The 14,311-nt window shown below is 39.3% G+C and overlaps 1 non-coding gene across 1 annotated transcript; it reads right to left on the bottom strand.

Moving 5' to 3' along the window:
• Positions 1-510: 510 nt before the first annotated feature.
• TRNAV-UAC (transfer RNA valine (anticodon UAC)) lies at positions 511-583 on the bottom strand. The gene has a single exon. It is a non-coding gene; the product is annotated as a tRNA-Val (tRNA).
• Between the last annotated feature and the right edge of the window lie 13,728 nt (positions 584-14,311).

Below are 14,311 nucleotides of genomic sequence, written 5' to 3' on the forward strand. Positions count from 1 at the left end.
AGGCTGCTGGAGTGCCTGTCATCACATTGCATTGCAGCTTCAATAAAGGAGGAAAAGAGGCGAAGAAAGGTGTGGCCTGCTCATTTAGGACTCTTCCTGAAAATTACAGGCATTTCCCCTTATGTCTCAATAGTCATATGACCGTACCTGGATGAAAAGGAGGCTGGGAAGCTAGTCTAGATTTGGGGAGCCAAACATGTGCCCAGCTAAACTTGAAAGCTCAATTACGAGAGATGAAAAGGAGAAGGAATATTGGGATATACAATGAGCAGCCCCTGCCAGAGAAGCCCAGACCAAAGCAAAGATGAACATTTAGTATAACTGAATATAATGTAGAGGCAGCTTTTAAAATCACTGGAGAAGGATGGGCTGAATGTTAAAGAACTGCTGAGATAACTGGAACCCGGGTCCTGTCATGGTAAGCAAGTATTCTTGCCTGCTGAGCCAGCGAGTATTCTTGCCTGCTGAGTCACCATGGCCTTCCCAAAAACAACAGGATGCTTAGTAAACTGGTTCCACTGGGGATTGAACCCAGGACCTTCTGCGTGTAAAGCAGATGTGATAACCACTACACTACAGAACCAACCCTGGCTAACCTTTTGAAGAAAAATTATGGTAAAGCTCCCATTCATGCCTTTTGGATTAAAGAAGTGACTGTAAAAAAATGAAATCATAAAAAAAAATCGACAAAAAACATAAATATAATCGGGTTTGGAAAAGTATTTTAAATGATAGCCAAAGTTATAATCCATAAAGAGAAAGATAGATAAATTTGACTGCATGAAAATTTTAAACCTCTCTAGGTCCCAAAACATCATAACTAAAATTAAGAGCAAGCAACAAATTAAGGGGGAAATGCCCACAATGTGCAAACAAAGAATAAATATCCTTGTTATAGGATGCACTGGGTCAAATTGTGCCCACCTCTCCCCGCTAAACTTATGTTTAAATCTTAACCCCTGATAGTTGTGAATCTTATTTAAAAATAGGGTCTTTGTGGATATAATCAAGTTAAAATGAGTCTATACTGAATTAGATGAGTCCTAAATCCAATATGATGAGTGTTGTTTTAACAGATATAGAGACCCACGAACACCATATTGTTAGATCGGGGAACAGGGAAGAGCACTGCAACCGGAGCTGTGGAGGCTGTGTCACCACTCCCAACATGGCTTCTGGAACCACCCCTTCCAGACACCTGACTTCCGGAGAACCGCCCCTTCCGACCACCTGACTTCTGGAGACCCGCCTCTTCCCAACGTCACCTGACCCTCTTGCTTAAAAACTGCCCACGCGGACTTCTGGAGAAGATGGCGGCTTAGTAAGACGTGCGGGTCTTAGTTCCTCCTCCAGAACAGCTACTAAAGAAACAGAAATGTTACAGAACAGCTCACGGAGCCACGACAGAGACCAAAAAGGCAGCGTACCCCATTCTGGAATGGCTGAACTGGCTGGGAGAATCCGCTGCGGTGAGATACCCGAGGGGAGCGCGCTTCCCCGGGCCGTGGTGGCTGGCGGCTGGAGCCCCTCCCTCCCTCCTTCCTGGGCCGGATGGAAGATTTGGACAGGCGGTCCACTCAAGCCGCGGCGGCCGGCGCCCCTCCCCCCCACGCGCGGCCTCCCAGGCCGGCTGGGAGATTTGGAGCGGAGGTCCCCCAAGCCGTGGAGGCCGGCGACCGGGGTCCCTTCCACACACGTGGCTTCCTAGTCTGGCTGGGAACTTTGGATTGGCACCCCCCAAGCCGCGGCGGCCGGTGCCCCCCGCCACGCTTGGCTTCCCGGCCGGCTGGGAGATTTGGATCGGCACTCCCCCAAGCCGCAGAGGCCGGTGCCCCCCCCATGTGCGGATTCCCAGGCCGGCTGGGAGATTTGAATCAGCACTCCCCCAAGCCGCGGCAGCCGGTGCCCCCCTCCACGCGCGGATTCCCGGGCTGGCTGGGAGATTTGGATCGGCACTCCCGCAAGCCGCTTCGGCTGGCGACCCTCCCCCACAGCGAGAGTCTTCCAAAGTTAAAGGAGCCACAGCATCTTTTACTGGTGGGACCTGCAGACAGAGGAGTGCCACATACTGGGCAGGATAAGAAAAACAGACCCCAGATATTTCACAGGAAAATCTTTCAACCTGCTGGGTCCCACACCCAGGGAAATCTGATTAAATGCGAAGACGCCAGCAAAAAATAACGGATCACGCCAGGAAAATTGAAGATATGGCCCAGTCAAAGGAACAAACCAACAGTTCAAATGAGATACAGGAGCTGAGACAACTAATTCTGAATATACAAACAGAAATAGAAAACCTCTTCAAAAACCAAATCAATAAATTGAGGGAGGACATGAAGAAGACATGGGCTGAACAAAAAGAAGAAATAGAAAGTCTGAAAAAACAAATCACAGAACTTATGGGATTGAAGGACAAAGTAGAAAAGATGGAAAAAAAAATGGATATCTACAATGGTAGATTTAAAAAGACAGAAGATAGAATTAGTGAACTGGAGGATGGAACATCTGAATTCCAAAAAGAAACAGAAACTATAGGGAAAATAATGAAAAAATTTGAGCAGGGGATCAGGGAATTGAATGACAATATGAAGCGCACAAATATACGTGTTGTGAGTGTCCCAGAAGGAGAAGAGAAGGGAAAAGGAGGAGAAAAACTAATGGAAGAAATTATCACTGAAAATTTCCCAACTCTTATAAAAGACCTAAAATTACAGATCCAAAAAGTGCAGCGCACCCCAAAGAAAATAGACCCAAATAGGCGTTCTCCAAGACACTTACTAGGTAGAATGTCAGAGGTCAAAGAGAAAGAGAGGATCTTGAAAGCAGCAAGAGAAAAACAATCCATCACATACAAGGGAAACCCAATAAGACTATGTGTAGATTTCTCAGCAGAAACCATGGAAGCTAGAAGGCAGTGGGATGATATATTTAAATTACTAAAAGAGAAAAACTACCAACCAAGACTTCTATATCCAGCAAAATTGTCCTTCAAAAATGAGGGAGAAATTAAAACATTTTCGGACAAAAAGTCACTGAGAGAATTTGTGACCAAGAGACCAGCTCTGCAAGAAATACTAAAGGGAGCACTAGAGTGAGATATGAAAAGACAGAAGAGAGAGGTATGGAGAAGAGTGTAGAAAGAAGGAAAATCAGATATGATATATATAATACAAAAGGCAAAATGGTAGAGGAAAATATTATACAAACAGTAACAACACTAAATGTTAATGGACTGAATTCCCCAATCAAAAGACATAGACTGGCAGAATGGATTAAAAAACAGGATCCTTCTATATGCTGTCTACAGGAAACACATCTTAGACCCAAAGATAAACATAGGTGGAAAGTGAAAGGTTGGGAAAAGATATTTCATGCAAATAACAACCAGAAAAGAGCAGGAGTACCTATACTAATATCCAACAAATTAGACTTCAAATGTAAAACAGTTAAAAGAGACAAAGAAGGACACTATATACTAATAAAAGGAACAATTAAACAAGAAGACATAACAATCATAAATATTTACGCACCAAACCAGAATGCCCCAAAATACGTGAGGAATACACTGCAAACACTGAAAAGGGAAATAGATACATATACCATAATAGTTGGAGACTTCAATTCCCCACTCTCATCAATGGACAGAACATCTAGACAGAGGATCAATAAAGAAATAGAGAATTTGAATATTACAATAAATGAGCTAGACTTAACAGACATTTATAGGACATTACATCCCACAACAGCAGGATACACCTTTTTTTCAAGTGCTCATGGATCATTCTCAAAGATAGACCATATGCTGGGTCATAAAGCAAGTCTTAACAAATTTAAAAAGATTGAAATCATACACAACACTTTCTTGGATCATAAAGGAATGAAGTTGGAAATCAATAATAGGCGGAGTGCCAGAAAATTCACAAATACGTGGAGGCTCAACAACACACTCTTAAACAACGAGTGGGTCAAGGAAGAAATTGCAAGAGAAATTAGTAAATATCTTGAGGCAAATGAAAATGAAACCACAACATATCAAAACCTATGGGACGCAGCAAAGGCAGTGCTAAGAGGGAAATTTATTGCCCTAAATGCCTATATCAGAAAAGAAGAAAAGGCAAAAATGCAGGAATTAACTGCCCACTTGGAAGAACTGGAGAAAGAACAGCAAACTAACCCCAAAGCAAGCAAAAGGAAAGAAATAACAAAGATTAGAGCAGAAATAAATGAAATTGAAAACATGAAAACAATAGAGAAAATCAATAAGACCAGAAGTTGGTTCTATGAGAAAATCAATAAGATTGATGGGCCCTTAGCAAGATTGACAAAAAGAAGAAGAAAGAGGACGCAAATAAATAAGATCAGAAATGGAAGAGGAGACATAACCACTGACCTCACAGAAATTAAGGAGGTAATAACAGGATACTATGAACAACTTTATGCTAATAAATACAATTTAGATGAAATGGACGGGTTCCTGGAAAGGCATGAACAACCAACTTTGACTCAAGAAGAAATAGATGACCTCAACAAACCAATCACAAGTAAAGAAATTGAATCAGTCATTCAAAATCTTCCCAAAAAGAAAAGTCCAGGACCAGATGGCTTCACATGTGAATTCTATCAAACATTCCAGAAAGAATTAGTACCAACTCCCCTCAAACTCTTCAAAAAAATCGAAGTGGAGGGAAAGCTACCTAATTCATTCTATGAAGCCAACATCACCCTCATACCAAAACCGGGCAAAGATATTACAAAAAAAGAAAACTACAGACCAATCTCTCTAATGAATATAGATGCAAAAATCCTCAACAAAATTCTAGCAAATTGAATCCAACAATACATTAAAAGGATTATACATCATGAACAAGTAGGATTCATCCCAGGTATGCAAGGATGGTTCAACATAAGAAAATCAATTAATGTAATACACCATATCAACAAATCAAAGCAGAAAAATCACATGATCATCTCAATTGATACAGAGAAGGCATTTGACAAGATTCAACATCCTTTCCTGTTGAAAACACTTCAAAAGATAGGAATACAAGGGAACTTCCTTAAAATGATAGAGGGAATATATGAAAAACCCACAGCTAATATCATCCTCAATGGGGAAAAATTGAAAACTTTCCCCCTAAGATCAGGAACAAGACAAGGATATCCATTATCACCACTATTATTCAACATCATGTTGGAGGTTCTAGCCAGAGCAATTAGACAAGAAAAAGAAATACAAGGCATCAAAATTGGAAAGGAAGAAGTAAAACTATCACTGTTTGCAGACAATATGATACTATATGTCGAAAACCCGGAAAAATCCACAACAAAACTACTAGAGCTAATAAATGAGTACAGCAAAGTAGCAGGCTACAAGATCAACATTCAAAAATCTGTAGCATTTCTATACACTAGCAATGAACAAGCTGAGGCGGAAATCAAGAAACGAATTCCATTTACAATTGCAACTAAAAGAATAAAATACCTAGGAATAAATTTAACTAAAGAGACAAAAAACCTATACAAAGAAAACTACAAAAAACTGTTAAAAGAAATCACAGAAGACCTAAATAGAACACGGTATGCCCTTCCATACCGAGTTCATGGATTGGAAGACTAAATATAGTTAAGATGTCAATCCTACCTAAATTGATTTACAGATTCAATGCAATACCAATCAAAATCCCAACAACCTATTTTTCAGAAATAGAAAAACCAATAAGCAAATTTATCTGGAAGGGCAGGGTGCCCCAAATTGCTAAAAGTATCTTGAGGAAAAAAAACGAAGCTGGAGGTCTCATGCTGCCGGACCTTAAGGCATATTATGAAGCCACAGTGGTCAAAACAGCATGGTATTGGCATAAAGATAGATATACTGACCAATGGAATAGAATAGAGTGTTCAGATATAGACCCTTTCATTTAAGGACAATTGATCTTTGATAAGGCAGTCAAGCCAACTCACCTGGGACAGAACAGTCTCTTCAATAAATGGTGCCTAGAGAACTGGATATCCATATGCAAAAGAATGAAAGAAGACCCGTATCTCACACCCTATACAAAAGTTAACTCAAAATGGATCAAAGATCTAAACATTAGGTCTAAGACCATAAAACAGAGGAAAATGTAGGGAGATATCTTATGAAACTTACAATTGGAGGCGGTTTTATGGACCTTAAACCTAAAGCAAGAGCACTGAAGAAAGAAAGAAATAAATGGGAGCTCCTCAAAATTAAACACTTTTGTGCATCAAAGAACTTCACCAAGAAAGTAGAAAGACAGCCTACACAATGGGAGACAATATTTGGAAACGACATATCAGATAAAGGTCTAGTATCCAGAATTTACAAAGAGATTGTTCAACTCAACAACAAAAAGACAGCCAACCCAATTACAAAATGGGAAAAAGACTTGAACAGACACCTCTCAGAAGAGGAAATACAAATGGCCAAAAGGCACATGAAGAGATGCTCAATGTCCCTGGCCATTAGAGAAATGCAAATCAAAACCACAATGAGATATCATCTCACACCCAGCAGAATGGCCATTATCAACAAAACAGAAAATGACAAGTGCTGGAGAGGATGCGGAGAAAGAGGCACACTTATCCACTGTTGGTGGGAATGTCAAATGGTGCAACCACTGTGGAAGGCAGTTTGGCGGTTCCTCAAAAAACTGAATATAGAATTGCCATACGACCCAGCAATACCATTGCTAGGTATCTACTCAAAGGACTTAAGGGCAAAGACACAAACGGACATTTGCACACCAATGTTTATAGCAGCATTATTTACAATTGCAAAGAGCTGGAAACAGCCAAAATGTCCATCAACAGATGAGTGGCTAAACAAGCTGTGGTATATACATACGATGGAATATTATGCAGCTTTAAGACAGGATAAACTTATGAAGCATGTAATAACATGGATGGACCTAGAGAACATTATGCTGAGTGAGTCTAGCCAAAAACTAAAAGACAAATACTGTATGGTCCCACTGATGTGAACGGACATTCGAGAATAAACTTGGAATATGTCATTGGTAACAGAGTCCAGCAGGAGTTAGAAACAGGGTAAGATAATGGGTAATTGGAGCTGAAGGGATACAGACTGTGCAACAGGACTGTGCAAAAACTCAAAAATGGACAGCACAATACTACCTAATTGTAATGTAATTATGTTAAAACACTGAATGAAGCTGCATATGAGCTATAGTTTTTTTTTGTTTGTTGGTTTGTTTGTTTGTTTGTGTTTTTTGTTTTTTCTTTTTCCTTTTTTTCTTTTTTATATATTTTTTTATTTTTTATTTGTATTATTATTTTTATTTTTTTCTCTATATTATCATTCTATATCTTTTTCTGTTGTTTTGCTAGTTCTTTTCCTAAATCGATGCAAATGTACTAAGAAATGATGATCATACATCTATGTGATGATATTAAGAATTACTGATTGCATATGTAGAATGGAATGATTTCTAAATGTTGTGTTAGTTAATTTTTTTTTAATTAATAAAAAAAAATTTTTTTAAACCGCCCACGCCATCACCCAGGCGCGGACTCATCTCCCTTCATCTTGGGTTTGGTGAGCTCAGCCCGGGAGCGCAGAAATAAACCTGCCCGCTTTAAATTTCCTGGTCTATGGTCTTTCTTTCTCACCCTTTCACCTCCTAAACCTTTCACATATGAAGACCAAGAAATTGGTGTCTACAAGCCAAGAAGTGCCAAGGATTGCTGGCAAACATCAGAAGCTAAGAGGAAAGGAAAGATCTTCCCCTAGAGACTTCGGAGAGAACATACCCTACCACCCCTTGATTTTAGACTTGTCGCCCCCAGAACTGTGAGAGTATTGACTTCTGTTGTTTTAAGCCATTTCGTTTTGCAGTACTTTATCCTTGTGGACCCAGGAAAGCCTAAAACATATGAGGTCATCATGAAAGTCAGTAGGAAAAAGATGAGCACCCTAATAGGAAAAATAGGCCAAGGAAACAAAAAGTCATTTCAAAAAAGAAAATTACAGATGGGTAGAAAATTGTTCAACTTCGCCAGTAGTTATCAAAAAGTAAAAATAAAAATGTTCATGAGCTATTTTTAAGCTATGGCCTGTGAAAAATGTAAAATAATAATTTCCCAGTATCATAGTTTTCCAGGCTGCTATGGCAAATATTGCACGATGCTTTGGCTTAAACAATGGGAATTTATTGGCTCTCAATTTCAGAGTCTAGAAGACTTGCTTCCTCGGAAGGTTGGAAGTGTTCTAATGCTGGTTTGCCACAATTGGGGGAGCTCCTTGCCTTTGTGTCTCTGCTTCCAGTCACATGGTGATGTCCTCTCCTTTTCTCTTCCAGGTTCCTCGTGGCTTCCAGCTTCCAGCCTCTCTTTATGGTTTTCTCTTTCTATGTCTGAACTTCTACTTATAAAGGACTCCAGTAATCCAGATTAAGGTCTGCCCTCATATTCAGTTAGGTCATACCTTAACTAAAATAATACTTTTAAGACGTCTAATGTCATAATGGGTTCACATGCACAGAAACGTGTATTACAGTGAAGGATATGTCTAAACTACCATACCCAATCAAAGATATTTTGATTGTCCACCCCCTAGCCTCTGCTCCTAGCTCATTGGTTCTCTCACCACTCCACTTTATTCCATGTTTCATTTCAATTAAACCAAAACTAACCCAAGGGTATGTGGAATAGCAAACTTTTACTGTAGGATTGAGTGGTGGAGAATAATTGCGGCAGAGGGTGGGAAACCACTTCCCATTCATACCAGACATTCCCTGCCAGAATTTCTCGCTGGTTTTGCTACTCCATAGACACCTTTTCCACACTGCCAGAACTTCTCCCCAACTGCTCTTTTCCCCTCACCCTCTTCACCTTATTTCCTGACCCCTTATCTCCCAGGCACTTGAACTCCCAGAAGTAACTCAAAGTTCCCTCCTGTTTCTGTGGAGAGCCATTTATTTGTCTTTTAGTTTCATCTTTTCTTTCCATCTAAAAAGAAATCAGGGTGAGTGAGAGGTATCCCTCATTCACACATAATAGGACCATGAGGAATTTCTAGATTAAAAACACATCTTTCGGGACTTCCGGAGAAGATGGCGGCTTAGTAAGACGCGCGGGTCTTAGTTCCTCCTCCAGAAAAGCAACTAAAGAAACAGAAACAATACGAAACAGCTCCCGGAGTCACGACAGAGACCAAAAAGACAGCGTACCCCATTCTGGAACAGCTGAACGGGCAGGGAGAATCTGCTGCGGTGAGATACCCGAGGGGCGTGCGTTTTCCCGGCCGGGGCGGCTGGCAACTGGGGTCCCCTCCACGCACGTGGCTCCCCAGTCTGACTGGGAACGTTGGATAGCGGGGCCCTCCCGTCACGCTTGGCGTTTCGGGCCAGCTGGGCAATTAGGACCGGCACTCTCCCAAGCCGCGGCGGCCAGCAACCCCCGCCTCCACGCGCGGTTTCCCGGGCCGACTGCCGTGCAGACAGACGAGCGCCACGAGCGCCACCTACTGGGCAGGAAAAGAAAAACAGAGCCCAGAGATTTCACAGAAAAAGCTTTCAACCAGCTGGGTCCCACACCCAGGGAAATCTGATCAAATGCCCAGACACCAGCAGAAAATAATGGATGACGCTCGGAAAATTGAAGATATGGCCCAGTCAAAGGAACAAACCAATAGTTCAAATGAGATACAGGAGCTGAGACAACTAATGCTGAATATACAAACAGAAATGGAAAAACTCTTCAAAAACCAAATCAATAAATTGAGGGAGGACATGAAGAAGACATGGGCTGAACAAAAAGAAGAAATAGAAAATCTGAAAAAACAAATCACAGAACTTATGGGAGTGAAGGACAAAGAAGAAAAAATGGAAAAAACAATGGATACCTACAATGGTAGATCTAAAGAGACAGAAGCTACAATTAGTGAACTGGAGGATGGAGCATCTGAATTCCAAAAAGAAACAGAAACTATAGGGAAAAGAATGGAAAAACTTGAGCAGGGGATCAGGGAACTGAATGACAATATGAAGCGCACAAATATACGTGTTGTGGGTGTCCCAGAAGGAGAAGAGAAGGGAAAAGGAAGAGAAAAACTAATGGAAGAAATTATCACTGAAAATTTCCCAACTCTTATGAAAGACCTAAATTTGCAGATCCAAGAAGTGCAGCGCACCCCAAAGAGAATAGACCCAAATAGGCGTTCTCCAAGACACTTACTAGTTAGAATGTCAGAGGTCAAAGAGAAAGAGAGGATCTTGAAAGCAGCAAGAGAAAAACAATCTGTCACATACAAGGGAAACCCAATAAGACTATATGTAGATTTCTCAGCAGAAACCATGGAAGCTAGAAGACAGTGGGATGATATATTTAAATTACTTAAAGAGAAAAACTGCCAACCAAGACTCCTATATCCAGCAAAATTGTCCTTCGAAAATGAAGGAGAAATTAAAACATTTATAGACAAAAAGTCACTGAGAGAATTTGTGACCAAGAGACCAGCTCTGCAAGAAATACTAAAGGGAGCACTAGAGTCAGATACGAAAAGACAGAAGAGAGAGGTATGGAGTAAAGTGTAGAAAGAAGGAAAATCAGATATGATATATATAATACAAAAGCCAAAATGGTAGAGGAAAATATTATCCAAACAGTAATAATACTAAAAGTTAATGGACTGAATTTCCCAATCAAAAGACATAGAATGGCAGAATGGATTACGACCCAGCAATACCATTGCTAGGTATCTACTCAAGGGACTTAAGGGCAAAGACACAGACGGACATTTGCACACCAGTGTTTATAGCAGCATTATCTACAATTGCAAAGAGATGGAAACAGCCAAAATGTTCATCAACAGACGAGTGGCTAAACAAACTGTGGCGTATACCTACAATGGAATATTATGCAGCTTTAAGACAGACTAAACTTATGAAGCATGTAATAACATGGATGGACCTAGAGAACATTATGCTGAGTGAGTCTAGCCCAAAACTAAAGGACAAATACTGTAAGGTCCCACTGATGTGAACCAACATTCGAGAATCAGCTTGGAATATATCATTGGTAACAGAGACCAGCAGGAGTTAGAAACAGGGTAAGATAATGGGTAATTGGAGCTGAAGGGATACAGACTGTGCAACAGGACTAGATACAAAAACTCAAAAATGGACAGCACAATAATACCTAAGTGTAATGTAACTAGGTTGGAACACTGAATGAAGCTGCACCTGAAATATGGTTTTTTGTTTGTTTGTTTGTGTGTTTGTATCTTTTGTTTTTGTTTTTTTTCTTTTTCCTTTATATATATATATATATTATTAGTATTATTATTTTAATTCTCTTCTCTATATTAACATTCTATATCTTTTTCTGCTGTTTTGCTAGTTCTTTTCCTAAATCGATGCAAATGTACTAAGAAATGATGATCATACATCTATGTGATGATACTAAGAATTACTGAGTGCATGTGTAGAATGGAATGATTTCTAAATGTTGTGTTAATTTCTTTTCTTTTTTTTGATTAATAAAAAAATTAAAAAAAAAAAAAACCACATCTTTCTTGAATATGCAACTATGTGATGATATTGTGAATTACTGATTATATATGTAGAATGGAATGATCAAAATGGGAATGTTTGCATTTAATTGGTGGGTTTTTTTGTATTTAAAAAATTAAATTAAAAATACAAATAAATAAATAAAGAGAAAAAAACACATCTTAAAACAAATTCTATCACCCTCTTAAAGGCAGAAACAGCTACAGTACTTGGATGTTTGTGTTTCTATGTGTAATAAATATCTTTAACATTTATTTTTCATATGTATTTATGCTTAGAAAAGAGAGTGGAAAAGCATTCTCTAAAATATTAAGTGGTTAATTTTGACTATTGAGATTACAAAAGTATTTTATTTTTTCTGTGTACTACATTTTTTCCAAGTCTTCTGCAATAAGTACACTTTAATTTTATATTTCTGAAAAATGTGTGTTTTAAGTAATCAGCTATAACAAAAAATAATTCTTTTGTTACCAAAATTTACTTTTCAAATGTAAATACCTTTCACTTTTTAGCCTCCTTTACTCCCAGTTCTCAGCCATATACTTTGAAGAAAAAGTTGGTTTAGCTATGAAGTCTAAAATATGTATTTCAAAGAAGTCAACAGGTAAAAATGAAGTAAAAAGCAACTATTAACTAATGTGCTACATGATCTGCAGGTGCAAAATGTGGGTGAAAACTGTCATGGATTTATACTGTGGATTTCCTGGATTTATAACCTGGGTTGCCTTTCAGCAGTATTCAGTCAAACTGGTAGCTATCTGGCCAGATTCATGACTCATGAATTTTAACTAGAGATAAAATTTATCAATCTAGTGTTTAGTTTTCCACAAAATTTATGTCAGCCATTTGTCTACATAAAATACGTAAGGGACAATGGAATGTCAGATTGAGGTTAAATATGTAGATGGTATATATTCCCTGGTGGAAGGGTGAAAGGCTATAGCATGCCATAAACATCTCATTGGACTGGCGAGAGAGAGGAGGGGAGGGTTACTGGACAAGGGCAGTGGATTCTTTTGCCTTAGGTGCTCAATTCCTGAGGCACTGGGGTTTCAAAGAGAGAAAGAGTTTATTACTAGGTGCGTATTAGGAGAGCAGATGGCCTAGCGACCCAAAGTCTGTCTCCTTGAACGGCAGTAATTCTGATAGTTTTTTAGGGAAAAGGATGGGCAGGGTTTAGGGTAATGAGCACAGTGACCCCAGATGATGTAATGAGAGGTGATCTAATTATTGAACATGTGCAGATTGATTACATGCTTAGAGAACATACATAAGAAAATGGCAGAATGAGGTATAGCTGAGTGGCGGGTTAAAGTCTAAGCTAATGCACATGTCAGGTGGGCCCACTTTGGTTAGATCCAGTCGTGGTTATTAAGATAACTTTTGACTTGGGATGGGTTAGTTCTGGGCTGACCAAGACTTTTCATTAATAAACACTAGCGCTGTATTTAGTGATTAAAAGATTCTAAAGTTGAACAACTGGATAACTGGTATGAATGAAGGTTAGCCACAAGGTTTTTACAATTACAGGGGCAGAAGATAAAGGCTATACAATCATTATCAGAAATCAAGGCAATTGGGTTACAATATAGAGATTTCCCTCTGTCTCCTCTGATAGACCAGAAAGCAAAAAGGAATATCTATATAAAGATTCAGCAATTGGGCCACGGTGGCTCAGCAGGTAAGAGTGCTTGCCTGCCATGCCCAAGGACCCAGGTTCAATTCCCAGTGCCTGCCCATGTATTAAAAAAAAAGGATTCAGCAATCAAATTCACCCCTCAAATCCTGATTTCTCGGTTACAGGAGGGAGGGAGGAAGGGAGAAAGAGAGAGCAAACAAAAAAAGTAAAAGAAAGAACAAAAAGCAAAGAAACCAGCCAATTTTTAAATGAACTTGGGAGTTCAGAGACAAGCCCCTTAGCATCGGTTGTGGCCAGCCCACCCTTATAGCTGCCTTAATTTTCACCTTATATTCAGAAGATAAAAGCTTCTAAAACAAAACAAATTTTTTCCCTAAAATCCACATCTCTTGCTAACAAATTATATTCTCTTCATTGAGATAAGTTAATAGATTTGAAGCTACAGTGGTCCAAACAGCATGGTACTGACATAAAGATAGATATACAGACCGATGGGATCGAATAGAGTTTTCAGATATAGACCCTCTCATCTATGGACAATTGATCTTTGATAAGGCAGTCAAGCCAACTCACCTGGGACACAACAGGTCTCTTCAATAAATGGTGCCTAGAAAACTGGATATGCATATGCAAAAGAATGAAAGAGGATCCATATCTCACACCCTATACAAAAATTAACTCAAAATGGATCAAAGACCTCAACATTAGATCTAAGACCATAAAACTTTTAGAAGAAAATGTAGGGAAATATCTTATAGATCTTCTAATAAGAGGCAGTTTCCTAGACCTTACACCCAAAGCACAAGCATTGAAGAAAGAAAGAAATGGGAACTCCTCAAAATTAAACACTTTTGTGCATCAAAGAACTTCATCAAGAAAGTAAAAAGATAGCATACACAATGGGAGACAATATATCAGATAAGGTCTAGTATCCAGAATATATAAAGAGATTGTTCAACTCAACAACAAAAAGGCAGACAACCCAATTACAAAATGGGCAAAAGACTTGAACAGACACTTCTCAGAAGAGGAAATACAAATGGCCAAAAAGCACATGAAACAATGCTCAACTTCCCTGGCTATTAGGGAAATGCAAATCAAAACCACAGTCAGATATCAT

Source organism: Tamandua tetradactyla, chromosome 4 (assembly GCF_023851605.1).
Source record: "Tamandua tetradactyla isolate mTamTet1 chromosome 4, mTamTet1.pri, whole genome shotgun sequence".
NCBI lineage: Eukaryota > Metazoa > Chordata > Mammalia > Pilosa > Myrmecophagidae > Tamandua > Tamandua tetradactyla.